Source organism: Mustela nivalis, assembly GCF_964662115.1.
Source record: "Mustela nivalis genome assembly, chromosome: 13".
Lineage (NCBI taxonomy): Eukaryota > Metazoa > Chordata > Mammalia > Carnivora > Mustelidae > Mustela > Mustela nivalis.
This window is the reverse complement of record NC_139032.1, coordinates 22,801,104-22,828,743: the sequence shown is the minus strand read 5'-3', so window position 1 is coordinate 22,828,743 and position 27,640 is coordinate 22,801,104. Positions and strand designations below refer to the sequence as shown.

The window sequence follows — 27,640 nt, the reverse complement described above, 5'->3', positions numbered from 1 at the left end:
TTGATTTACAGGGAGTTGCAAAAATAGCACACAAAGTCCCATGTGTCCTTCTCTCAAATGGTGATGTCTTATATAACTGTAGTACAATATCAAAATGAGGAAATTGACATTAATATGATATTGTTAACTAGGTTCCAGATTTTATTCAGTTTTCACTAGTCTTTATATGCACTCATTTAATGTGTGCTCAGGAGTATGCATGCGTGCAAGGGCATGTATGTGTGAGTTTTGTTCTATGCAACTTGATCCATCAGTTACTTTTTAAATGCAGTCTGTAGACAGCCCCAGGACAGCAGAACATTGCTTAATTACTTGATGCCTTTAGGACTTTGTGCTCAGCTAACCCTATAATTAAAGTTTTTATGTGTATGCGATTGGTTTTTTTTTGTTGTTGTTTTTGTTTTGTTTTTTTAAGAAGAAACCCTTATCTTTGTCTAAATTACCTGGATTTTCTGGGTGAATAGTTCCTAAAGTACAGGTAACTGTGTCATTTGATAAAATCTGACTTCTTAAGGGTGACCTCACATATCCCTAAGTGATAGAAATGCATTTATTCCTTTTGAAGAAATATAGGTATCTCTGCAGGTGATAAACACGAAAACAAGTTATATAGTCAATATATGGTAATTATAATATATGGTAGTAATAATAATACTGAATTGTGCTTTTTTTTTTTTTAAAGTAAGCTCTGTGCCCAACATGGGGTTCAAACACATGCCCCACACAGAGTGGCATGCTCTGCCAAATGAGACAGCCAGGCACCCCAATTTGTTATTTTTATGATGTAAGCATTGAATAAGCTGGCACTTTAATTATTAGAGGCAAATTCTGGCAGGCAAAAGTGCTTAAAAACCTTTTTTTGTTGTTAATATTTTATTTTTAACTAATAATATAAACTCTATGTCAATTTATCACAATTTAAATCCTGACAGAAAAGTTCAATATTGTTAATAGGTTTCACTCTAAGTAATTTAATAGTTCTATTTTTGTATTTAGTTACTGTATTCCAGAAATATGGTTACTGAAACATAACCCTGCATTTATATGGGATGTATTATATTTAATTACAAAGCATTCTGTTATCAATTATCTGCTGGCACATAAATTACATCATGTCTTGTTTCCAGTATATTTATATTGCTACTTAATCTGCTTTCTTTCTGTCTTTTCTGGGCATAAGGTTGATGATTACTTGAGGACAGATCAATGGGAGAACTGTTTAAATTAACCTACCAAGTTTCTTATTGATGTCTTCTGACCACGTAAAGGAGTGGTTAACAAGCAATCTAGGGGAGAAGTCAGATTCCTTTTAGGCTAGTGCTTTGGATTAACCATACCATGTTTTCTGTCCTATTATAGAAGAGAATATTGAGCAGTGAGCTGGGAAAAACAGTAAGAAATTGCATCCGTTTTACCAATTCTCCTTAATTGGACCTTTTCAGCACATTTCATTATATAGTTGTAATATTATGAATATACAAAACTGAGTTGCCCCCAGAATTTACATTCAAATAAAGAGCAAAGTACTCATATATTTAATACAAAGATTTTTAAAGATTTTATTTATTTAGTTGACAGAGATCACAAGTAGGCAGAGAGGCATACAGAGAGAGAGGGAGAAGCAGTCTCCCCGCTGAGCTTGGATCCCAGGACACTGAGATTATGACCTGAGCTGGAGGCAGAGGCTTTAACCCACTGAGCCACCCAGGCTCCCCAAACAAATTGTTTTGATGATACATTCTGAGTTACTCATGTAATACTTTCCTCCAGGAAAACATAATTTTGACTTAATTGAAATGAGAAACATTTCCTAACTACTTAAAGATTTTAATCTTACACTATTCAAATATACTGATTAGACATTATTTCATTACTTTGTTTCTTCTCATGTAGCTTCTGAAGTCCAACAGTTGTGATACTTGGGACCATACTATTAGTATACTTCTCTTTTGTTTTTATGACATAGAGTAACAAATTTATTTTTCACACTCCTCAGTGAGATTCCAAAATTATACAAATAACTTTGCAGTATCTTTCCCTCTCTTTTTTTTTTTTTTTTTTTCTCATTAAACTTTTGTTTTAATGGGTCTCAAAATTCCATGACAGATTTTTGGTCAACTTGTTTCCATTAAAAAGTATTGATTTTAAAAACTAATAACTTAAAACTGCCACACACAAAAAAAACCAAATGGTCCACAAAACATTCTCCTTTCCTTCTGGTTTTACGATGCATTGTTATCATTAACCAGTCTTTTACTATTAAACTTAAATGGCCAATTTACACAAACAGTTCTGAGACCGTTCTTCCACCACTGATTAAGACTGGGGTGGCAGGTATTGGGGATAATATTCATTTAGCCTTCTGAGCTTTCTGGGCAGACCTGGTGACCTTGCCAGCCCCAACTGCCTTCTTGTCCACTACTTTGATGACACCCACAGCAACCGTCTGTCTCATGTCACGAACAGCAAAATGGCCCAGAGGAGGATAGTAAGAGAAGCTCTCAACACACATAGGCTTGCCAGGAACCATATCAACAATGGCAGTGTCACCAGATTTCAAGAACTTGGGACCATCTTCCAGCTTTTTTCCAGAACGATGATCTATCTTCTCCTTCAGCTCAGCAAACTTGCAAGCAATGTGAGCTGGGTGACAATCCAGCACAGGTGCATATCCAGCACTAATTTGGCCTGGATGGTTCAGGATAATCACCTGATCTGTGAAGCCAGCTGCTTCCATTGGTGGGTCATTTTTGCTGTCACCAGCCACATTGCCACGACGAACATCTTTTACAGATATGTTCTTGACGTTGAAGCCCACATTGTCCCCAGGAAAAGCCTCACTCAAAGCTTCATGGTGCATTTCAACAGACTTGACTTCATTTGTAACATTGACTAGAGCAAAGGTGACCACCATGGCAGGTTTAAGAACACCAGTCTCCACTCGGCCCACAGGGACAGTACCAATACCACCAATTTTGTAGACGTTCTGGAGAGGCAGACACAAGGGCTTGTCAGTTGGATGAGATGGTGGCAGAATGCAATCCAGAGCTTCAAGCAGTGTGGTTCCACTGGCATTCCCGTCTTTACAGGTGACTTTCCATCCCTTGAACCAAGGCATGTTAGCACTTGGTTCCAGCATGTTGTCACCATTCCAACCAGAAATTGGCACAAATGCTTACCGTGTCAGGGTTGTAGCCAATTTTCTTAATGTAGGTGCTGACTTCCTTAACGATTTCCTCGTATCTCTTCTGGCTGTAGGGTGGCTCAGTGGAATCCATTTTGTTAACACCAACAATTAGTGGTTTTACACCCAGTGTGTAAGCCAGAAGGGCATGCTCATGGGTCTGCCCGTTCTTGGAGATACCGGCTTCAAATTCACCAGCACTAGCAGCAACAATCAGGACAGCACAGTCAGCCTGAGATGTGCCTGTGATCATGTTTTTGATAAAGTCTCTGTGTCCTGGAGCATCAATGATGGTCACATAATACTTGCTGGTCTCGAATTTCCACAGGGAGATATCAATGGTGATACCACGTTCGTGTTCAGCTTTCAGTTTATCCAAGGCATACTTGAAGGAGCCTTTTCCCATCTCAGCAGCCTCCTTCTCGAATTTTTCAATAGTTCTTTTGTTGATCCCACCACATTTGTAGATCAGATGAACAGTAGGGGTAGGCTTGCCCGAATCTACGTGTCCAATGACAACAATGTTGATATGAGTCTTTTCCTTCCCCATTCTGGCTTGGGTTGAGCAGTGGTTTTCATGACACCTGTGTTCTGGCAGCAAACCTGTTGCAGGAAAATAAAAAAAAGCTGAAGTATCTTTTTGTGGAAATTAAATACATCCAGCTCTTTTTATGTTTGTGGCTACTGACATTAATATTTTTTAAAATGAGAAAATTAAATAATGCAGAATATTTGCTTTTCAAGAAGAGGTTTATATTTACATTACTCATGCCTCCACTGTTACTAGCTGATTTCTTCTAAAAGTGTAAATTATATTTCACGTGAGAAACTTACTATTTGGGAAGTATAGAAACTAAACAAAGTATAGTTATAGAAAGCAGTACAGCAATAAATTAAAATGTCAGACTTTTAAGTTGTTTTGTTAAAAGCCTTAAAGTCATCCATGATTTTTGGAATTGACAATGTCACTTTAGCACCCACTTTTAAAGATCATTTGGAAGCGTGAGTTATTTGTCAGGTGTGATTTATTTAAGACAATAAACTTAGATTATTGAGTCGAACAAATAACTATTTGGATGCTTGCCAAGCATTTAGAGTGAATGACTGAATATAATGAGACTAGATCATTCAGAGGGATGAATAATCAAAAGCCGTAGGATGAAATTAACATTGTTCAAAAGATAGATCTCTTTCTTCTCTCCTTTGCGAATATTGAGCAATGGGAGAGGGAAAAGCATCATGGGAAGTACTGCCCTTGCATTCCAATACAATGGCAGTAAATATACCTTATATTTGCATAATGCATTCCAGCTCATATATGCTACTTCATATTCCATTAGAACTACTCTTCAAAATAGTTATAATTGCAATATTACAGATGAGAAAACTAAGAATCCAGCAGATTAAGTGATTTCCTTAGGCTGCATAGACTGTGATGGGCAGAGCTAGAATTTGAAACTTATGGGCTCTGTCCAGATGAGCTGACAGGGGTTAGAGGAAAAGAAAGGATGTAGAATCAGCTGCATCGTCTTTAATCTCAGTTATGCCACTGTCTAGCTTCCCTTGGATAAGGTACTTAATATTTGTAAATTCTGAATGGTAGTATCCACTTTCCTGGACCACAGGGGACAGTATAGAAGATTAAGAGTTTTAGAATAGTCATTGTCTTTGGTTTTGGAAGCCAACTCTCTGGTTTCTATTCCTACCTCTAATACTTAGTGACTGAGCCTGGGAAAATCCCATAACCTTTTTGTATATTATTATTATTATTATTTTTTAAGATTTTATTTATTTGTCAGAGAGAGAGCACGAGCGAAAGTGAGCACAGGCAGACAGAGTGGAAGGCAGAGTCAGAGGGAGAAGCAGGCTCCCTGCGGAGCAAGGAGCCCGATGTGGGACTCGATCCCAGGACGCTGGGATCATGACCTGAGCCTAAGGCAGCTGCTTAACCAACTGAGCCACCCAGGCATCCCTGTATATTATTTTTTATCATCTACAAAATAATGCCCATTTCATAGTGCTGTTGGGATGGTTACATGAGCTGATAGAATTAAGTGGTGCCCATGATAGCTGGTACATAGTGAAACTCTCATTGCCTGGAATACCCATTGCTTCCAGAACTAGAATATGTATTTCCACTCCCCTAATTCAATAGCCTATGGAAGTCCAAATTCTCCACTCCTCTTTCTAAGAGTCTGATCTCTGAAGTTCTTCATGCTCTCAAGATTCCCTACTTATCCTCCTTTTTTGTTTGGTTCTTTTTTCACATTACTAGCCACTATTCTGTGACCTAGAGATCCAGGGTGGCACTCTACTTTTTTCCTTGTGCATTTTACAGATCACAACAGATCTTGTTGATAATCACAAGGATTAACAAAAACAATCTTATTGCACATCTCAAAGTTTGTTTCCTGAATCTTCTCTCCCTTCTCATCTTGCTCTATCTTTCCTAAATTACTGCTCACACATCAGATTCTTCTTTTGTGTAGGACAGTTGTGCTCATTTCGGATTTGCTTCAGTTCTGCTTCCCCAAACCTACCAACTTTTCCATGAAAATAAAGAGCCATTATGCTTTGTGGCTGGCCCTGAACAGTGATTCAGTTGCTAGTTCTCACGACTGGCCTGAAGAGAACAAAGACTTTGTTCTTTTATGTAAAATAGAAATTTTGGATAAATTTGGTATTTGGCAAATTTGGCAGTGGCTAAGATAAGGATTATGAAAATGTTCACCCAAGCACTAGAAATGGAGGTAGGAAAGCGAGATAGGAAACAGTTTCATCATGTCTGTTTCAGGAACAGGTCTGGTGAAAGGCAGTAAAAAGCATTTTACTGTGGATTTTCATCATGTTTTCTTCATGTATGTGAGTGTAGGCAGAAACCCTTTACTCTCATTTAGTACAAGGCCATGTAGATTACATAGCTGGTCCTGAATTTAAGGCTACTATGCTTGGGTTTTATTTTTGTTGAGTAGTATTCCTAAAAAAAAATTAAAGCAAAAATACTTCTTAATTCTTAGGAATTGGTTTTATGTGCTATGGGTGGATTATTACTTGGAACTTAGCCCTTCCTTGCTATTAGGACCAAGTCCCTAATAATTACCATTTCCTTTAGCTAGTTTCCTAGAGATAGTTGGCCAGGAACTTGATTTTTATCTTTTCCAGTTGCCTCATTCAGGTTATAGGATAGTAAACTTGTAAACATGACGATTTTAGCCACCATTACAAAGCTCTTTGTGGCATAGGATAGTAGGATTTAAGACATAATGTCTGACCTATAGGAGATTACAAAATATGTGCTACAGTTTTTAGCCAGCAGATGGGCAACTAGAAAGTATGGTTTCTATATCTGGCAAAGGCAACTTCTGAGAGGGCTCAGATAGCAAACATCTTCCAGCTGAGGTTTTGTCATTCAGATTTCCACTTAGCATTTGGCCTATATTATATATCAGTGGATATATAAGGCAATATAAATCTTTTTATATATTATAGTCTGGGTGTCTGAGACTGGTTCCCATGTTGTCTCATGACCAAACTTCAGAAGATCTAAGAAGACCCAAAGGAAAAGTAACTAAACGTTAAACTTTTAGAGTGAGCATCTGTGTTAAGAAGTACTCTGTCCCCATCAAGCTAGCCCCCGACGATGTCAGAGAACCCTTCACTGTGTCTTGGCTCAGGTTATGCTCCCACACTAAGTTTTAGGGAAAATTCTCCAGAGAAAACAGCTTTTTGTCAAGTATAAAATGATTTGTAACAGTTCTTGCTAAATATTTATCTAGTCGAGAAAGGTGGTAGGAGAAAGTAGGTTTTAACCTGTCATTTTTAAATGGAAAATTTCAAACTTGTGCTTTTATGGCAACTCAGTGTATTAAACAGATGAGAGCTGAACTATCCTTTCTGAAGCTGGGGTAAGATTCCTGGAGTCTTGATCTCACTCTTATTTTTCCAACATCCCCACCTCCCAACCTCACAGCCTACTCAACACAGTTTCTATAGCACATCTGAGAACTCTGGGGGCCTTCTAAGACCCCTGGTAGGAAATTACTGCTGTAACAAGACATATCCGTAGTCTATTATTCAAGCTAACCAATAGTGGAAAGGAAATGGAATAAAACTCTATCATTTGTTCATATTTCAGTGACAGGGCACAGAATAAATAGTCACTAGAAGTGTGTGTTAATGTTATAATATGATAGAAATGGAGTGATACTGGATTCTTTAATGTGGAAGTCTCTAAGTGAACAGTGCCATCTCTTCGGTCAAGAGTCTAAACAATTTGAGAAATAACAAAATAAAGATGGAGGTCGAAATATCATTTTTCTTTTTCTTTTAAGATTTTAAAATTTATTTTGGAGAGGGAGACAGAGCACGAGCATGAGCAGGATGGACAGAGGGATAGGGAGAAAGAATCTCAAGCAGACTCCATGCTGAGCACAGAGTCCAGCACTAGGCTTGATCTCATGACTCTGAGATCACAACCTGAGCAGAAACCAAGAGTCATATGTGCAACCAACTATGCCACCCAGGCACCCCCAAAATGTTATCTTTATAACCAGTAATGATCAGACTAGCTTGATCAATAAACTCAGAATTAAGAAGCCTACTACATGTGGTTGCAGGTCTTCCTGGTAGGGGTGGCTGGCCCAGGAGGGATATATGGTCCAAAGGAGCAGAGAGGACTTTTGCTCTCTGCCAGTCCCCTTATCACCATGAGGAAGAAGGAGCAGTGCTGAGCTGAGCTGAATACCCAGGAGTTATTTCCAAATGCATCCATCAGTGTAGTGACCCTCAACCTCTCCCAGATGGTGGAATGAGGAAAGGACAGAGGAGGCAAGGAGTTCCACTAAGTGAACTTTCTTTATGTGGGAGAAACACAAGATAAGAATGATCCCCCCCCCAATATACAGTTTTTAAGGGAGGATTTGGGAAATAAAGGATATTAGTGCTCACTCTCTATTCCCACTGCCAAAAGGATAATTTTATTTATTATGGAATATATTGTACTAATACTGTCTTTGTAAAAAAAATATGAAATTCCTTATATTTTGGGATTGTTAAGATACATACTTTGGTTTTGGACAAATAAATTACAGAATTCAGAAACTGTTTAGTTTAATTGCCCACCTTTTAAGAAAACAAAATTATATAGCATGGAGACTTCTTTTAATAGATCTGAAACTAACAGACTCCCACACTGCAAAAAATGCCCCACAAGCATTTGTATTTGAGAAAGAAGCTAATTTGTTAGTGTGAACACTGTTGAGCACTGCTCAAATTGCAAATGTGTTTATAGTCAGGGTAGAGAATTCAATAAAAACAAACAATGGAGATAATCTGTATAATGTGGTATATTTTTAAAATATGCTTCTGGTATGATTTTTTTCTTAGAAAATAATTATTCACATAACAAGCACCAGCTGCTTGAAAATAAACTTGGAATGTTAAATTTATTAATTGAAATACTATTGCCATCAACATCACATTTTAGGGATTTTATAAGCAGCATGGAATTAATGAGTAAAATATCACTGATGCCATTATAATGTTTACTTGAGGGAGCACAGAGATTCCTTTTTCTCCTGAGCTATTGGAGTCTCCATGAGAAGCTAGGGGTCTATGTACACATGTCATCCAGAAAATCAAACTGGTGCCCAGGCAGGATTTTAAAATTTTAGAATATTTCACTATTTCTCATGAGTTCAGTGTTAGCAGAATTTTGGTGCTTGAGAATGATAAATACCACTGATATTTATATACTGTGTTAACCAAACCTTTTGTTTCTTCATTTTGATGCTTTGACATCTTGAAGCCTTGCTCACCCTGGAGGGACTACTCCCCTCAGGATTAGCTAATTCCTAGAGATAGCAAGGAGCTCACTGGGATTTTGTTTTTCATATGTAAATAAACATCTAGAGCCCATATCCTAGTCACTTCTTTCACTGGGGCTCACACTCTGGACCTCTATCCACTTGCCCTAATCACATGAGGGCCAGATACTGGACAACTAGGGATAGACCCTACACCCCAGAGCCCACTGAAATTATTCAGAATAGCCAGTCCCCAAACTGCTTACCCAGCCTCACTCATTCCTTCCTGGAGAAACCATCACAAGGGCTCTCTGCCTTCTGACCAAACTTGGTGCTTCTCCACGTGGCCCTGCATCTCACACTGCTGTGTCTCCAGTTGCTTGGGGTCTCTGTGTATATAAAAACTTCTTTCTTCCATGAAGCCATTTCTATGTGCGTATGTGTCTTACCATACCTGATAAAACAAATTCCAGTTTCCTTTAGAACATTTACTTCTTTATAATTAATGAAGTGCCTTTGTATGGTTTTATCTCACTGACCATAATAATCCTATGAAGCAGATATTATTATTTCCATTTAACAGGTCAAACAATTGAGGATTAGTGAAGGCAGAGCCAGTTTGGACTAAACACTATGCCATACAGAATAGTGTATAGGTTTTGGGGCTAGAAAGTATAATAATACATGTCTAAGTCTTTCTATTGGTTCATCTGTAAAGTGAGGCCAAGAATATCTACCTTTGGGGTGTTATAGAGAGTAGAAGTAATGCTCTCAGAGTTCCAAGTTTCCTTTCAGTTTTGGCCATGACCACTTTTTTGTTGTTCCATCTTTCACAGTTTATTTTCTTTTATCTTCTAGCAAAGAGCTAGTTTATTATATCAGTCTCTTGTTTAAGGACCTATAGATTTGAGAATTCTTTATCTATGTAAAATGTATTAGCTTTCTATAAACAAGAATCTTTTTATGAATAAATAGAAAAGGCAAATAAAATGCAAAAATATTGAATTTAAAGGCATCAGTGAGCCTTTGAAGAAATCAGGCTAAAGAATCTTAAGATTCCAGAGAGAGGTGAGTTCTAGAAAGGTGAGCAAACAATCTGTAACCAGTGTCACCAGAATTTGTTACCAGATTCTGACATGGCAAGAGGCTAAAAACTGGTAAAATAGGCCCAGGCAAAGGGCCACTCTGGAGAACAGAGAAATCATACCATTTGGCAATCTAAAATGACCGAAGACAAAACTAGAATCTTTGAGTATTTTCAAACACATACCAGTTTGGTTCCCGAGACATTTGCCAAATTCTGAAGCTACATTGTGCTACAAATTATATCTGAAAATACCTGAAGTGTAGATTAGAAATTTCCAATTTCACAGAACACAGATGTTAGATTTCAGGGCTTGCCAGGGTTTGGGGGTCTGGTGAACCAATCATGTTCTCAGCTGAAAGTCTGGTACACTAGCTCTTCGGAATAACAGCAAGCCACAAATATACTGAGCATTGCCTAAGAACAATGCAACATAAATTTGGCTCAATCCCTCAATCTCTTGGATCAAGAGAATTCACCCTTCCTCTGTCCAGCAAAGAAAAGATGCAACTCTTATGGGAAAATGGTAACATCATCCAGAGATTTACAGTTGCTATAAATAAGGTCTAGCACTCAATCCAAAGCTACTAGGATTGGTAAATAATAGGGTTATACAAGCAAAAGCCAAGATAACAATAACAACAACAACAACAAAACAGACAATGTAAACAGTCTCACAGGTGAACTAGATATTGGATCAATGACTTGAGAATAATTATGATTAGGATGTCTAACAAGATGAATAATTTTATTGGAGATTTGGAATCTGTGAAAAATGATCAAACGGAACTTGCTGAATTGAAAAATACAATATCCCCAATTAAGAATTTAATGAATTTAAGAAGCAGATTAAACACCAGAAGGCAGCACAGGTGAATTGAAAGATAGGTCATGACAAAAGATTTAAACTGAAGCACAGAGGAAAAACAGAAGGAAAAATAAAGCAGATGTTAAATACCTATGAGGCAGAGTAAAAAGTCCAATTTACATGTAATTAGAGTCCCAGAAGAAAAAGAGAAAGGGATTTGGGCAGAAATAGAGGTAATGGTCAATAATTTTCCAAAGCTGACTGAAGACTTCAACTGACTTTTTTTTTTTTTTTTTTAAGATTCTATTTATTTATTTGACAGAGAGAGATCACAAGTAAGCAGAGAGGGAGAGGAGGAAGCAGGCTCTGGGATCATGACCTGAGCCAAAGGCAGAGGCTTAACCCACTGAGCCACCTAGGCACCCTTCAACTGACATTTTAAGAAGCCTACAAATATGGGACACCTGGTGGCTCAGTCAGGTAAGGGCCTGACTCTTTTTCAGCTCAGGTCATGATCTTGAGCCATGAGATTGAGCTCCCCTGTTGCGCTCCATGCTGAGTGTGGAGCCTGCTTAAGATCCTCTCTCCCTCTCTTACTTACACTTATGCTCTCTCTCTAAAATAAAATTTTAAATACTAAAAAAAAAAAAAAAAAAAAAAAAATTCTTGCAATTATCAAGCAAGATAAACATAAAGAAAACTACATTACCTCCAAAGCATCAAGGAGAGTGTATTGATAATTTCCCAATAGCAAAATGGCAGTTAGGATATAATGGAACACTACCTTTTAAACTACTAGAAGAAAAAAATTCCCATCTAGAATTCAAAACCCAGTATTCTAACCAAATGAAGGAGAAATAACAATCATATGATCCCCATTAACTATGGCATATACTTGAATTCCTCAGTCTGACCTTTAGGAAACTTCCAGACTAGTCCTCTGACAACTCTTAAAATTTTATTTTTTGTTAGTCTGTGTCTATATAGACTAAGTCTACTTAGTCTACTAAGTCTATGTCTATACCTCCTTCTGGATATAACCAGACTTGATCTCATTCCAGATATGTGCTTATAATCGTTGTCTTACCTTATACACCTTCACCTTGACTCCCACTTTTAAATTCCAACTTGTCTTTAGCACAAAACACAGCTTCTACTTTCATTTGAAAGCTTTCCCAGGCCTCTATCAAAGTCCTATATTTCGGTTTTGATATAGACTGTTTTTCATAGCCATTTACTAGTTTTGTAAGTACTATATTTCATATTTCAGATGACATTGATTTCCAAGACATAACATTATTTTATATGTCAGGAAGAAAGAATAAAATATTTCCAGTTAAACTATGCATTCTACAGTTCCTTAACAATAGTCAAGGTAGCTTCCTGTTGTTTTGCAATTGCTCTCATCTATTTTAAGGGATTTGGCAATTTCTCCTGCTCTTATTTGCACTGCCTGGTACAAAATAGGCAGTCCTTTACACACACACACACACACACACACACACATTTACCTTTTGGGGCATATTTTCCTTTTTTAGAGGTGTTATAACATACTTAGTTTTTGCTTTATAATAAAATGTAGAATTGTAAAAAAAAAAAAGTATGGAATTTTCTCAAGAACAATTATTTGCTTAGTCTGTGTAAACTTTGTGTCTTGTTTCAGTGCATTTTTATAAGCATTTCAGAGGTTTTTCATTTTAATGGTGTAACACGGGGTAATATTTTGTTTAAAGATTTTTATTTATTTATTGGATAGAGTGAGTTGGATATTGGGTATTTTTGATTCCCAAAACTAAAAGATTTTCCAAATTGGATATTGGATAGAATGAGCGCTGTGTTGGGAGTGGGAGAAGCAGGATCTTGAGTGAGCAGGAAGCCTGATGCAGGGCTCAATCCTAGGACCCTGGGATCATGACCAGAGCCAAAGGTAGACGCTTAACCAAGCCACACAGGGGTCCCTCACACAGCATAATAGTTTTAAGACATTCTAAATGTAATTAAACTCACTCCATGTAGCACCAACCATGCACATGATTTGAATGAAATGATGACAATATGAACAACGACAACCAAGTGTTGAGCATGTCTGGGCAATGACAACCACATCCTGAGTTTAGCCTGTTTGACAGGAACTGTATGACATATCTCAATTTGAGATGATAACATTAAATAATATAATCTTAGAATCAACAAGATATTGTACTACTTGCCTCCTGCATAGATTCTAAGGTCCAAGAGGGCCTGAAGTACTTCCTTCATGTTGTTTGCACTGCCTGGTACAAAATAGGCAGTCCTGTATACTGTACCCATAGAAAACATGAGTATAAGCAACATAATAGGTAATCAAATTTAATTTAAAAAGGGGGAAAAAACTTGTTGAATTAAAGTGGAGAAGAAAAATGCATCATTTTACCAAGCAAAATTACCCTTTGTCAACATTAGATAAGATTTATTTTTAGATATGTCATATGCAGTATTCTTTGGTCTTTTAAGAGGTCTGTGAATATTTATAAGGGGGTCCATGTATAACCAAAATACAGTAGTCTGGAACACAGTAGGTTCAATTTATGTGAGCAAACTTCATTATTTTTCATTATTGAAAACAAATTGTTTTCAATATCCCTAAAGCATTCATTTTATACTAAAATGTAATGTTTAATTCAAATCGTTTTTATTTGTTAATCAAAACAGGTTCTTGAACACTAGTGGTCATTAAAAGCATTCCTGCACACTTTTTGCAGTAACAAAGCTGGTATGACACAATGAAAATCTTTTACTCTGGGGAATCAAAAACGTATTGGCTTCAATCATGAGGTGACATAGGGCAGTGTCCTTAACTAGTCCTGGTTCTAGTTCCTCATAGGAGAAACGCGACATGGGATACCTCCTAAGGCATCTGTAAGAAGTAAATGAGCTAGCTAACTGTGTGAACATTCCTTGGCATATTGTTGGATTTAAATAAATATTTATTGGGTTAATCCATTATTTAATGAGTAAATTAAATTTAAACTTCCTTAATCCAGACTTTTAACTCATCTTATTGTCAGTTAAGATGGTTTTATGTATGCATATTGCACTATTATTTCCAGTTGCTTTTTTTTTTTAAAGATTTATTTATTTTTGAGGGAGAGAGAGAGAAAGTGTGAGCAGGGGAGGAGCAGAGAAAGGGGGAGAGAATCTCAAGCAGACTCCCTGCTGAACATGGAGCCTGAGTCATGGTTCTATCTGAGGACCCTGAGATCTTGACCTGAGCTGAAATCAAGAGTCCCATCCTTAACAGACTTAGCCACCTAGGCACCCTCCAGTTCATTTCTAAATGAGGGATTGGTATGTCTTTCTAGTTAAGGGCTAGATAGTAGATATTTTAGAGTTTGTGGGTCACATATGGTCCCCATATCCTATTCTTCTCTCTGTGCATGTTTTTTAAAACAACATTTAAAAATGTAAAAACCATTCCCAACTAATGGACTATGCAGAAAGAGGCAGTGCCAAATTTGGCCTGTGACTATAGTTTGCTACTCCTTGATCTAAACTTTCTTTATTTAATACTTCCATTAGCACCTTCATTAAGGAAGGTGTTCCATTTTATTTCTGCACTTACAATGCACATTACTAATGTGTTTCCAAGGCTTGGAAAGATAAGAAACCCAAATTTAGCTTTCTTGGGAAAATTTAGAGTACTCTCAATTACTGTATTTGAGAAAGTAAACTGTGCTTCAGGGATGGTTTAGCAATTTCCAGAAAACTATGAAGAAAATAAAAGAGACAGTATTTTTTTCCCTTCTGTCTATGAAACAAATCAAAGACTTTTATGAGCTTGTGCACATGTTAGGAAACACGGAAGTTTGTATTTTTTTTTATTAGAAAATAGGAATTCTTCAAAGGTACATCTGTTAGTCTCATAGGTATTCACATTGATTAAGATTTCTTATTAACATACAATCATCTCCAAATGTTTCCACTTAATTGCTTCTTATTTCAGTTAAGTACCAATGTTCTTTATTCTCACACGTAGTTTAATTAGCATGGAAGGTCACTGAGAGGTGTTAAGGCACAAACTTGCCCAGAGGAAGTAGTTGATGCCTGGCTGGCTTCTAATTATAGAGCATCCTAAAACTGCACAGTAAAGGGGAGTTTGGAGGGAAGAACAATAATGAGAGAATTAAAAAAATGAGCAAGAAGCATCCCTGTGCACAAGAGGACCAAATGCTGAGCTCCTATTCTTATGTTCAGGTCACAGTTGCATATGTTACCAGTAGGACATAAAATACAATGTACAGTAGCTTATAGACCATCTAATAACATTTATTAAACGTCCTTTAGGTACAAACACTGGGGTGGATGCTTGTAGGGGCTATTAAAGTGTTGAGTAAAATGGTGTTGAGAAACATACAAATCAAATATGTGTGATTAAATATCATAATTGCATATAAAACAATATGTTATTCCTTATTATTAAACTTTCATTACTAATAATATTTTTGATTTTACTAAATTCTTACCAAAATTACATTAGAACCAAGCTATTTGGCCACATAATCCATAGGATTGACCATACACAGACATCCTAGAAGTGGTGTTCTCAGCCAATAACAATGTACTCCTCTATGTGGGTTGGGTCTGTCTTAAAAGTATTTATTAAAATCCAGTAATAAATCAGAGGGTAGCTATACGTGCTACAAAATTATTTTTTAATTTCATCAAGTAAATTAACACACACTTTGCTGTAAACAAGATGTGCCTTAATAGCATTAAAATAGAATTCAACGTATAACACTTTAGTTCTTTAGTTTAGCTACAACTTTCCACAATGACTCCTCTGGGGATAAATCTAGGTATCCCTGTATTTTATGTTAGTGCATTTCAAAATGATAAAAGCAAACTTTGCCTTCAATGAGTGTGGATGATAATAGCGTATAACATTTGCAGATAACACCTGTTCTGTGGAATAGTTTCAGGAGCTTATTAAGCCTTCCCAATTTAATGTATACCAATCCTAAGAGGAAAGTACTATTGTTATTGTCACTTTACAGATAAGGAAGCTGAGGCAAAGAAAAGGTGACTTGCCTGAGTCATGCTCAGAAGTAGGAGAGCTGGGCATTAAATCCAGTCCGTGCGATTCCAGCATCTTCTGCTAGTAATACAGCCTTCATGTAAATGTGTATATATCATAAAATATGGAGTGGTATGACTGATTCATCTCTCCACAGCACGAGTGAGCAAACAGCATTACATGTTCATTATGTACATTTAATAAGGAGGATTTCTTTGGTGAGGGAAGTTTAGCTGATATTTCTTTGCTCCTCACTTCACCCTTGTGAGCCTCAGTTCCTTCACATATGAAATGTGGGGGTTGGGGGCAGACTCGGTTTCAATAATCTTTTTTATTTTAAAGTATTTTTAAGGTGTAAAATCATCACTCTTATACAAATACAAAATGAACACATCTCAGGAATCTATTGAACTTATTAAGTAAGGAGAGAACCAGCAGGATGTTAAAACTGGATTCAATGAATTTGAATTACCACACTTTTATTGTTGAACGAGAAATGTAGAAATTAATTTACAAAATGATGCAAAACTGTCCTTTTTAGGGGAGAGTGGAGCAGTTGTCCCTCCTGGACAGAATTTGCAGGTCTGTGGACAAGGGTCATTTGCTGTGTTCTCTGCTACCTACAAATTGTAAGATAGATCAAAGACAAGGCAGGGCACAGAGTCCCCAGAGAATCAGATAACTCAGAGTGCGTTAGACAACAACCTTGTTTTTAACTGAAGATGCCCAAGGATTTTCCGGTGCAATTCTGTCTTTCACAATTTTCCCCCACACCTCAGACCAAGTTCTGTGGGAAGTCTGACCTATGTTTGCTTTGATGGAAGAAGTGGAGGGCCGAGAGCTCCTGTCAGTTTGCCTTAATCACTCACCCAAATTCCAAAAATTTTCCCTGCAACTGCCCTTGAGGCAGCTCAGAGGGCTGTGAAGACTGTGTGATCTCTCTAGCTTACACAGCTAACTAACATTTTGCAATTTCCTGATTCTCCTCATTGGGAGGCAAAAGCCTGAGCTGTCAGAGATAAATGCATTTTGCTATCATCTCACAGTGGATGTGCATTCAGTTCCCATGAAACCAGAAGCATCCTTCTGGGTCGGAAGGCTGGGATTCTGTCTGATTAATTCTCAGAGATTCTCCTATGCTCAAAAGCTTGAAATATGCAAAAAATGTTACATCTGGAACAAAGTCTTCTCTGAAGTTTGTGTCTGTTAAACCCCAGGATAATCTTCAGCGAGGACCTGGAAGCCCTTTCTTCCATCCCAAGGGGCCTTTGACCATAAGGCATTCATAACACTGTTAGATATGCATGCACATTCCTTGGCTATTTCATTAACAGGGTTCCCAGGAATGGACATATGAAGGGGCTGGGCTGGCAGGGTTTGTTTAATTAGAATGGAAAAGTCCATAGTTAGTCATAACCAATTTACAGGCAACTCTGTGAGACCAAGGGTATATTGAAGAGTTTTATGTTGACACAAATTTAAATATACATATGCCATGCTTCCTCTGTGGTCATCATTATTGGAAATATTTTCAACCAAGAGGCTTAGATAGAGGGTACAAAGTGAGTTGCTATTTTCTTCCACCATTTCAGCTCTGTATCAATGCTATTTTAAATATCCCCAGAAAGAAATTTCCCCAAAGACTGATTGGGGAGTGAGGTTATACGCTTTATAGCTCTAACACATCTCTTCCACATTCCCTGCAGTTTGTAACTCTCTTCCGATCACTTTTCTTTCTCACCAAACCACCAGCACCTGCTATTCATCTGCCTTTGTTCCTTTATTTACATTCTACCTATTCTATTAATACACTTAAATTTAATTAAAATGTTTATTGAGCAAGTAATAGAACAAAGCCGAGAACTCTATAGGAAAAAATCAATTGTGTCACCTCAAGAACATATTCATTATTTACTCCTGTTTTTTTTTTAAATTATTTTCTAGTCCTTGCCAGTAAACTCACCTATTTTTAAGACACAATCATAGAGCAGATGCAACTCCATTGTGATTTTTTTCCTCATAAGTATCATAAACATTTTTCCGGTTGCTTTAACAGCATTCATACTTGTCTTTATTCTAATTTTCTATTTACATGACTTATTTTTCTTATAATAGACACAGATACATTGTAATCTTTAATAAAATATGATCCAGGAAGGTACAAAAGAGATATTAAAAATTATCTGAAACACTACCAACTAGGGATAATAATTGCTATTTTAATAAACATTCTTTCATTCTTTATGCATTATCTATAACACATAGCTTTCAATATATAATTTTACATAAATGGGGTCACACGTGCACATAGATATACAAACAGGACTCAACTTGTTTGTTTCCTCAGTAATAAGACTGGACTTTTTTCCCCATGTCAATGATTATAGAAATGCATCATTACTTTAGGTGCTTGGATTAAAGGTGCTTGGATAAAAGGATTATCTCCTTGCCATACATTTCAAGTACTATGATTAATACATGAAATGGGAGGCTCTTTTAAACTTTAACTCATATTTTAAACACTGTTCTTTTCAAAGTTGTAACATCTTACACCTATCACCAGTGTGACTGTCTTTTTTACCACATCCTCCCTGAACCCTGGGTTTTAGTCCTTTTTTTAAAAGTTTTAGAATTATGGAAGAAGCCAGAAATAATGTCTTAACATTTTAAAATTTGCATTTCCTTGATTACCTGGGTGTGTGTGTATGTGTATGTATATATATATATGTGTGTGTGTGTGTATATATATATATACACACACATACATACACACAGCCAGGTGTGTGTGTGTGTGTGTGTGTGTGTGTGTGTGTGTATATGTATATATATATATATTCTCATCCTTTGTATATCTTCTTTTATGACTTGACTATTTATATCCTTGATCCAAATTTCTACTAAAGTGATCATTTTTTTCTAAGTTTTTCCACAAAGTATTTAAACTTGATTACATTAAAGAAGTTATCTTATTTTTACTCAGAACACTTAGCTTTTATGCTAACTCATGTTAAATGTTTAGCAGTTTTTTGGTTGGTTGTTTTTGTTAATGCTCTTCATGTATTTAATGTTTATACAATCAAATTTAGCAGCATTTTCCTTTATTGTTTTTAGTGTTTGTGTGTCACAGGTGGAAAGGCCTTTCTCTAGTATAAAAATACTTTCTCCCTTATGCTTCTAATAACTGGTATTTTGTTATTTTTTAATATTCAGATTGATATATCTAGTGCTTGTTTTGGCATACAAAAGAATGTGAAAATCTAAAATTTTTCACCCGAAGATTAGCCATTGTGTTGTCTCCATAGAACACTGGAAAAGTAAAGACAGGTGGACCTTCAGGTATTATTTGGACTGAAAAATATGATTACACTTGTAGATGATACCATATTTGAGTAGAATATGCCAAAGGAAATTGAGGACCAACATCATCACTGAGACTGTGAGCATAATTTTACCTGGTAGTGAGGACTCTATTAGTATATAATATTTATTATTATGTTAGGTATATATGCTCATGAATAAAGAAATAGAAGAGATCAAATTTAGATATCATAAAATGTTAATGAGATTGATGAAATGCAGTGTGTCTTGTGTGGAATATGATAGCTGTTTTGGCAGTATGGGGAAGAGGTGAGCAACACAGGACGCAGATGTAAGTGGGTAAAATAGAAGTTTGTAAGTTTCATAGAGCATTGTGCCAAGCGAGGCATAAATTCCATCTTCATTCAAAATATATGAACTGTGAGGGCGATAAGAGGATTGGCCTTATGGGTAGGACTCTGAGGAATTGAAATGTTAACAGACAATAAGTTAGCAGAATGCCTCAGGCAATTACAATTAACGAGAAAACAGGGTGGAGAGGAACTTCATTGAAGATGGGACCAAGGGATTATAAAATCATAAAGGCACATTGTGTTAGTGGACCAGGCTGCTAGAAGGCTCTATATCAGGGGCAAGCCTTCTGAGAAAAATAGAGAAGGCGCTTCCATCACAAACTCCAAGACCCTGGGCTAGCACCATAGGGAGGCAGGAGTGTACACAGGTAATTAGAAATGAGACCTTTATTTCACACTGTATTTTAATTTATTCTCACATCTATTCTCTTTCATTGATCTCTCTGCCTGTTCCTGCACTCTCTCTATTGTTGTAACTTTATAGTATATTTTAATGTCTCAGATATCACAAACTTGCTTTTTACCTTTTCCAGAATTTTACCGAGTGATTGCTTATGCTTATTTTACATTTGCATTTTAGACTGTCTTTGTCAAACATCCCATCCTCCTCAGAAGATCTGTCACTAGCACTTGCCACCTTATTTCTAGTCATGAATAGGTAGTTTAACTAGGGTAACAAACAACCTCCAAATCTCAGTGGGTTAACACAGCAAAAATTCATTTCTTACTCAGAATATATGTCCCTTGTGGGGTGGTGTGAGTGGGGCAGGGGAAAGGATTTGCTCCACAGAATTACTCAGGCCTCTGGCTGACTGGCCCAACACTTCATAGCTATACTACCTCAGCTCCTAGTCACCCTAGTGGAGGGAATAGCTGGAGGATTGTGTGTGCGCTACAGAGATCCATGTGGTCCCCACTCCCAACGCGTTGTCTAGAATGCCACTGTCCAACAGAACCTTGTATGATAGTGGAAGGAAGTGTTCTGTAATCTGTACTGTTCAATACAGTAGCCATTAGCCATTTGTAACTAATGAAATGTGAGCACTTGAAATGTGGTTAATATGACAGAGGAACTGAATTTTAAGTTTTGGGAAAAAATAAGTTAACTATATAAGTTATATAATCACACATGGCTAGTAGCTCTGATATAGGACAGCACAGGTCTAGAGCCAGTCACATAGTCCTGCCTAAGTGGAGGACAATTGGGTATATAAAGGAATATATGGAAAAATCTGTAAACATTACGGTCTCTGTCTTCACTCACAAAGCAAAAACACCACCAGACACATACATGCACACACACACACACACACACACACACACACACTTCCACTGGGAATTTCATTGTGACTGCAGCAAAATTGTATTTTAATCTTTTAAATATATGGTATTCCTTTTCAAGGATAGGGTATAACTTTCCATCTATTCTGGTATTCTTTTGTTTCAAGACTTTTTTTTCTTAAATTTTTTTCATATATAAATCCTATATATTTCTTTTAGGACTAACTTTTGAGTGAGACACACTAGTGTTAAAATTTTAGCTCTGCAACTTAAACTAATGGAACCTCACTTATGTTAAAATATTTATGTAAATTCTTTAAATGTCAGTTCATTCACCAATAAAATTAGAATAACAGCACCTACCTACCCCATACTGTCACTGCCACAAATATTATTATCACTATTATTCCTTGTCCTATTACTATTCCTATCATGATCATAATAATTTATTATTATGTAATAAGCTCTTTAGTATTATTTATTTTACAGAAGGACCAAGTAAGTTTAATGCATTTATATCTGATAAGAATGAGGTTAGCAGAGTGACTGGTCCTTGTTAAATATGCAGTATATTTAGCTGTTGTTGGTACTGTCAACATCATCATTATCTCATTATCAACCTTATCATCATATCATCATCATGATTATATCATCATCATCATTGTCAACAATGGTTGCCTTTTGTTTTTTTTAAAGTTTGTTTTTTGGTAATCTCTACATCCAAAATGAGCTCAAACTCATGACCCCGAGATCAACAGTCCCATGCTCTTCTGACTGTACCAGGCAGGCACCCCCTGTGGTTGCCTTTCCCCTACCCCATTTTGAATGAGCAGGTTTGGTTGGGATTGTGCCGATCTCCAACTCCAAAGGTGGTTAATTCCATCCCATTGCTACAATGATTGGTTCAGGAGGCTACATAATCTAGGTCAAAGCTAGTTAATACTTGGAAATACCCTTCATCATAATGTTGTGACCTAAGGTTAGCTAATGAGACAGAAACCCAGGACTTTAGCCTAGCATTATATGAGAGATGATCTTCCTGCAGATCATAAAAGAAAAGGGGAGACTAACAGAAATAGGATATTTGTTAACACTGTGCCATCACATTGAAATGAGCATATAAAGCCTGCTCTACCTCTGGACATTTTGGATTTCTGAGTCAACAAATTCTCATTATTATTTAAAGGTTTTTTTTTTTTTTTCTTTCCTTTCACCCACTGTTAAATTCTGATTGAATAATGAATGATCTTTCTGATAACTACTTGGGTATTTTCAATATGTTGGGAAATGATATATAGTGATTATATAATCTTTTGTAATTGGGCATCTTATCAAAATCTGTTTTACTTTTTGGATGCTTCTTTAGGGGGTTTCTATGCATATAATAATGTGATTTGAAAACAAAGTAATCCTTGTGTTCCCTTTTCTAAAATTAAATAATTTTTTTTTAACAAACTGTATTGGCTAGCAATTGTAGAAATATGTGAAGTGATGTTGATCATAGCTAACATCCTTCCCTTATTTTTGCTGTTAATGGCTCTTTTTTGATGTATATCAACTTGAAAAAAAATCCTTATTTTCCTTGTTAGATTTTCGATAGTAAATAGCAGATCCAGCAAAAATATAATTCCTTCAAAGATGACCAATCAGAAAATAATGAGAAAGAAACATATGAAAACTCCTATAGCAAAAAGGCAGCAGAATAAGTTATAAAGGGAATGCCATCACAGAACTTAAAAATGAATTAGAAGGGGCGCCTGGGAGGCTCAGTGGGTTAAAGCCTCTGTCTTCAGCTCTGGTCATGATCCCAGTGACCTTGAATGGAGCCCGGAATCCGACTCTGCTCAGCTGGGAGCCTGCTTCCCCTGGCACCCCCATCCCCCCCAACCGCCCCCCCCCCCCCCCCGCCTACTTGTGATCTCTGTCAAATAAATAAATAAAATCTTTTAAAAAGAATGAATTAGAAGCAGTAGTAAAAGGATCTATATGGCAGAAATCTAAATCAGCCAAGTGGGAACAAGCTTAAGAAAATCTGAAAGATAAGTAGGAAAAAAATAAAGAAATTTCAGAGGAAATTATAGATTATAAAGAAAAATGCAGAAATCCAACTTATATATACTTGGTGTGTCTGAAAAAGAAAACAAGAACGAATGGCGAACCAAAAATAATTTCAAAAATAGAAAAGGCATTGGTTTGATAATGAGAGAATGAATCTCCAGATAAAAATGCTTACAATTTATATAAGAAATGATAACATAATTAAACAAGAAAAATAAACCTTGTGGAATGGGGTGTTGAAATTTTATTCAAAAGAAAAAGACATTTCTGTGTTCTGATTTACTTTGTTCCACTGCTTCTGAATCGGTTGGCAATTTTGGTAATGATTTGACTTGGAATGAGGCCCCAAAGCTTTTGAGCTTTTCATTTTGTGCTTGAGCTTTTCAGTCACCTCTGGTATGCAGCTGCAAATTACATTCATTTCCAGGCCCCACCTTTCAGCTGAAAACCCAATTGTGAGGAATAAAACAGGGCACAGGCAGTCTGCTGTGGGTTTTTTCTTCTTCCCTCCCGGTCTTAACTACCAGCTGAGATGGGGGTTGGCAGAAACTTGTAGCTGGTTTTTTCTCCATGGGTTTTGCAGTCTCTGCACAGCAATGGGCTCTGCCCTGTCCCACCTGCAATTGAGAGGATCTCTGCCCCGGGGTCTGAAGATACACAGGTAAATGTGAAAACATACAAAGGACTTCCTTCCTCAATTTGTGGCCTGCTTCACGGCTCTCTACAACAACATGAGGAAGATCTGGGATGTTTCTGGAGCTCCTTCCCCATTTGATCTAATTTGTATAGCAATTAGCCAGTGGTTTCTAAAGTTGTAGCAGGAGGATGGGACATTGTGGGTTTCTGCATGAAAGAAGTTTTCCCCTACTTGTTGTAGAGGGCATGGGAAGATATTTTATAAATACATAATTATATTTGTAAGTAGTTTCCTTGTGTCTTAGTCCTTAAGCCTGTCACAAATTACATCCTTTTAATTTTTTCCCATTGGTCTGTTACCTCATAAAGATTCTGGACAGAATCCTCAGTGTGCCCTTCCCTCTGATGTACCTCTCGCTCTGTTTCCGTAGTCCTATTTTGATCCACTCTACATAGTGAATGGCAAATATGATAATGCTCTGTGTTCATATTTGATTTGAAGAGGGTATACACCATTTCAAGGCAAGTATGAACTCTCTAGCACAGGGCATCAGTCAGTGTGATATCAGGAAAACAGAATCTACCCCAGGTAGTTTATTAAATGGACTTTAATATGGGGAATTAGTAACAAAAGAGTTAGAATTGATGAAAGAGCCAAAAGGAGGGATTAGCAACTGCAGGGAATTGCTCTCACTGCTAGATATGGGACGACAAAGAGAAAGGCAATGGGTGTTACCTTACCTGGTACCAGGGGGAGCTGGAAACACCAAGGGGATTGTTGGGCAGAAGCAAGGGCTGTGCAGGAGACTCAAAACACCACTGGACAGATTGCCCAGAGGAGAGTGGAAAAGAGAGAAATACCCTGGCATTTCCTTTCTCCTTTGCATATATCTCCTGCCAAGTGCCTGCCATTGGCTGAACCCAATGCAAAATGCTATTTCTTGGTATCAGAACGCTAGAGTTCAGACCAGAGCAGGGGAAGGCAGAGAATGGATCTGAGGGCAAAGAGGCAAATGGGACACACAGAAATGAGTTCATGCAAACACAAAGGCTTACCAGAAACTTGAGGAAAATTAAAAATGAAAGACCAAGTCTTGCTTTGATCAAGGGGCTAGAGTATTGTACCTGGTGAGTATGAGGAAAGTGGAGAAGATGGCTTCTTTCATGATGCTACCCCACCCTCTCTTTGAAGCTTGAAATCCCTTTCATAGGAATTGAAACTTTGGCTCCTCAGATACGAAGCAGAGTAGCATGGACTCCTGGGAGAGACAACACCTCTACCTCTTCCATTCAATTCCTTTATTCGTGGAAGAGCTGGTCTCTATTACTCAGTGAACACTTCTCCAGGCTCCAGAGATGAAATCTTGCATTAAACAAAGTTCCCACTGTCAAGTAGCATATGACTTCTGGTGTATTTATGTCGATAGTTATAATTCTGTATATTTTGAGCTAAAACACTTTATAAACTTTATAAAGAGGAAGGAATAGCTGATGCAAGGCATTTTGGCCAAGTCCTGAAGTGCAAATAGGAGTTGATCATTTAAGGGAAAAGAAGACCCTAGAAAGCAGAAAGATTGAGGTATCATCAGAGAATGCTGAGGAATTCAGGGGGCCTAACATGTGTATAGGAGAGGAAGAAAACCTAAACTGTGTTAATTCTGCACTGGCCCTTCCGTGACCTACCCCTCAAAGGCACACACACACACACACACACAAATTCGTGAAAGGCATTATTTTCAGTTCCCATACATTTTCCAAATGAGCCTAGACACAGCCTCAGAATCCTTCTCCACACAGAGCTGCTGACATCTGTTAATAATTGGCCAATGATTATACAGTGCAATAAAAGCACTCTGGTCTCCTCTTACCAGTTTGGAAGTGATGGGTAGTATGTTTTATATGGTGAGGGGAATAGATAAATAATAGAAAAGAAGGGAGATGATGAAGCAGGGGGGAAGGAAAACTGACAACACTGATGTCTCACAATTGAATGTGTGGCCTTACAACCCTGTTGTTTTGTTTTGATCAAAACAAAAATGATGTAATCCTTGTAGTGGCTGCAGGGGGGCTTCAGGTAGTGAACTGCCCATTGGCTGTATACCTTCTTCAGTGACCCTTTCAAAGTCACGTCAATCTGAGCACTGGCCTAGGGGAAACAGTGTCTGCCTGAAAAGTTGGTATGATATTCTAGATCTTTCCATTCTGAGGAATCTGACTGGGTGGGAATATCTATAACAACGTGGGGTGACTAGATATATTCTGGGTTTCCAGCTGCCCCTTGTTGGGCTCCTTTGCAGCCCCATTTTCTTCCAGGCTTCTAACTGTAAATATATATACTCCAGTGAAGCAGATCGGAGTAGTACTTTTGCACTTTTGCACTCTCTTTACTAGAGAACAGGCTGAGTTTTAGGGTGAATGTTCTTACTTGCAAGTGGATTTTCTCCCAGATATAAGGCTAAGGAAACTTTGGGGTGTGGCTTAGCTTGAGGTTTGTAGCGCTTTTGTGTTTACATCTAGTCCTACATCAGTAAATCAGCATCTTGGAACTGATAATATCAGACAGATAAAATGAATAAATAGAGCACGTCAAGTTACATATTTAGTACTTTTTTTTTCAGAAGCTTTAATGTATTTTTATATTAACTGGAAATTAGCTGAAAAAGTCTTAAAGCCATTGCAAGAAAAATTACATATTGCCACCCCATGTTTTTCCAGCTGATTCCTAGCAGCTTCTAGTCCAAAACAAAGATGCTTAAAGAACATTAATGAGGACAAGGAAATTTAAATGTATAGTGATAACCATTTTATGAGCCATCCATTCCTTCCTGTAGTGTTATGTAGAATTTCCCCAGGTGTCTTGTACTTCTTAGAGGTTGAAATTTGTGTTAACTGTTTTTTTCCCACATGAGGGCATCAGTGCTCTAAGCAGCTTTGGAATTCACCCTCCTAAGTTTGACTTTAAGAGCTCTATTTGGAAAAAATGAACACACTTTACAAGCCTCATACATATTAGAATGCATAACATTAACATTTGGTTTATCTTTCTGGGCAAGTCATTCATTCTTTTCTTTCATTCATTTGCCAGTGTAATTGTACCTCCTCACATGGGGGAGGAAAAGATGACACACCTGTAACATTGCCACTCCCTTTGCCAATTTGTGCCTTCACAGTCAAGCGGGGTCTATTAGTTTCTCTTACATTAAAGTGACTTGTAGAATTTAGCAGAACAGTAATACTGTAACACATATCGATTTGCAATGAAAATTAATCCATTAAAAAAAACCTCGATGTGTATGTAGGCTCGTATTCCACAGATTTATTTTCACAGCCCAGGATACTGCCATTGCACATCGCCCTTGGCTAATTCTAAATTTCACATTTTTGGTTGTGAGTAGTTCAAGATAATAATATAGATAAAACAAATATAGATTGGTCCCAGATATATTACTCTGAGTGTAGTTATTGGCATAAGGACTAGAGTTTGTCAGTGAAAACTTCTGATATCTCTCTACCAATTAAAAATAAATTAATCACCTCAGCATTGAGATCATCCACAATAAGCCCTGACCTGCTTTTCTAGCCTTATCTCTGCCTGTTCCATTCACAGATGGCAAATGAGTTCCAAAAGAACTGATAATTCACATGCTACTCTCAGCACAGAACAAGGGTATCTGCAATCTATTGCCTTTTCTCATTCTGTCCATTCTGCCTGAAATAGCATTCTTAGACCCCATCTGCATCTCTAGAACCCATGCTCCCCTTTGAAGCCCACCATGATGGATCCCAGACCCTCTCACTCTGATTCTGATTTCACCTTGTCCATCCCTCAGGGTGTTATCTCTCTAACAAGGATGCCAGGGGCATATTGTGGCACATCATCCACTAACTGGCCCCATTTTATTATCCACAAATGTATCTGATATCCCTAGACATCTTATTGCAGAAATGATACTGGATCCATCTTTTTGTTCCTTTAGAGCAGAAGTACTTTGCCTTTCACTCAAAAGGATAGAACAAGGAGTTCCCTTCGGATATTTTTGTGAGGTCTTTCTTTTGCCTCT

General features: G+C 37.3%; 1 pseudogene across 1 annotated transcript; it reads right to left on the bottom strand.

The window, feature by feature from the left end:
• Positions 1-1,882: 1,882 nt before the first annotated feature.
• LOC309846371 (elongation factor 1-alpha 1 pseudogene) lies at positions 1,883-3,770 on the bottom strand (annotated as a pseudogene). The gene has a single exon. The product of its transcript is annotated as an elongation factor 1-alpha 1 pseudogene (transcript).
• Positions 3,771-27,640: the final 23,870 nt, after the last annotated feature.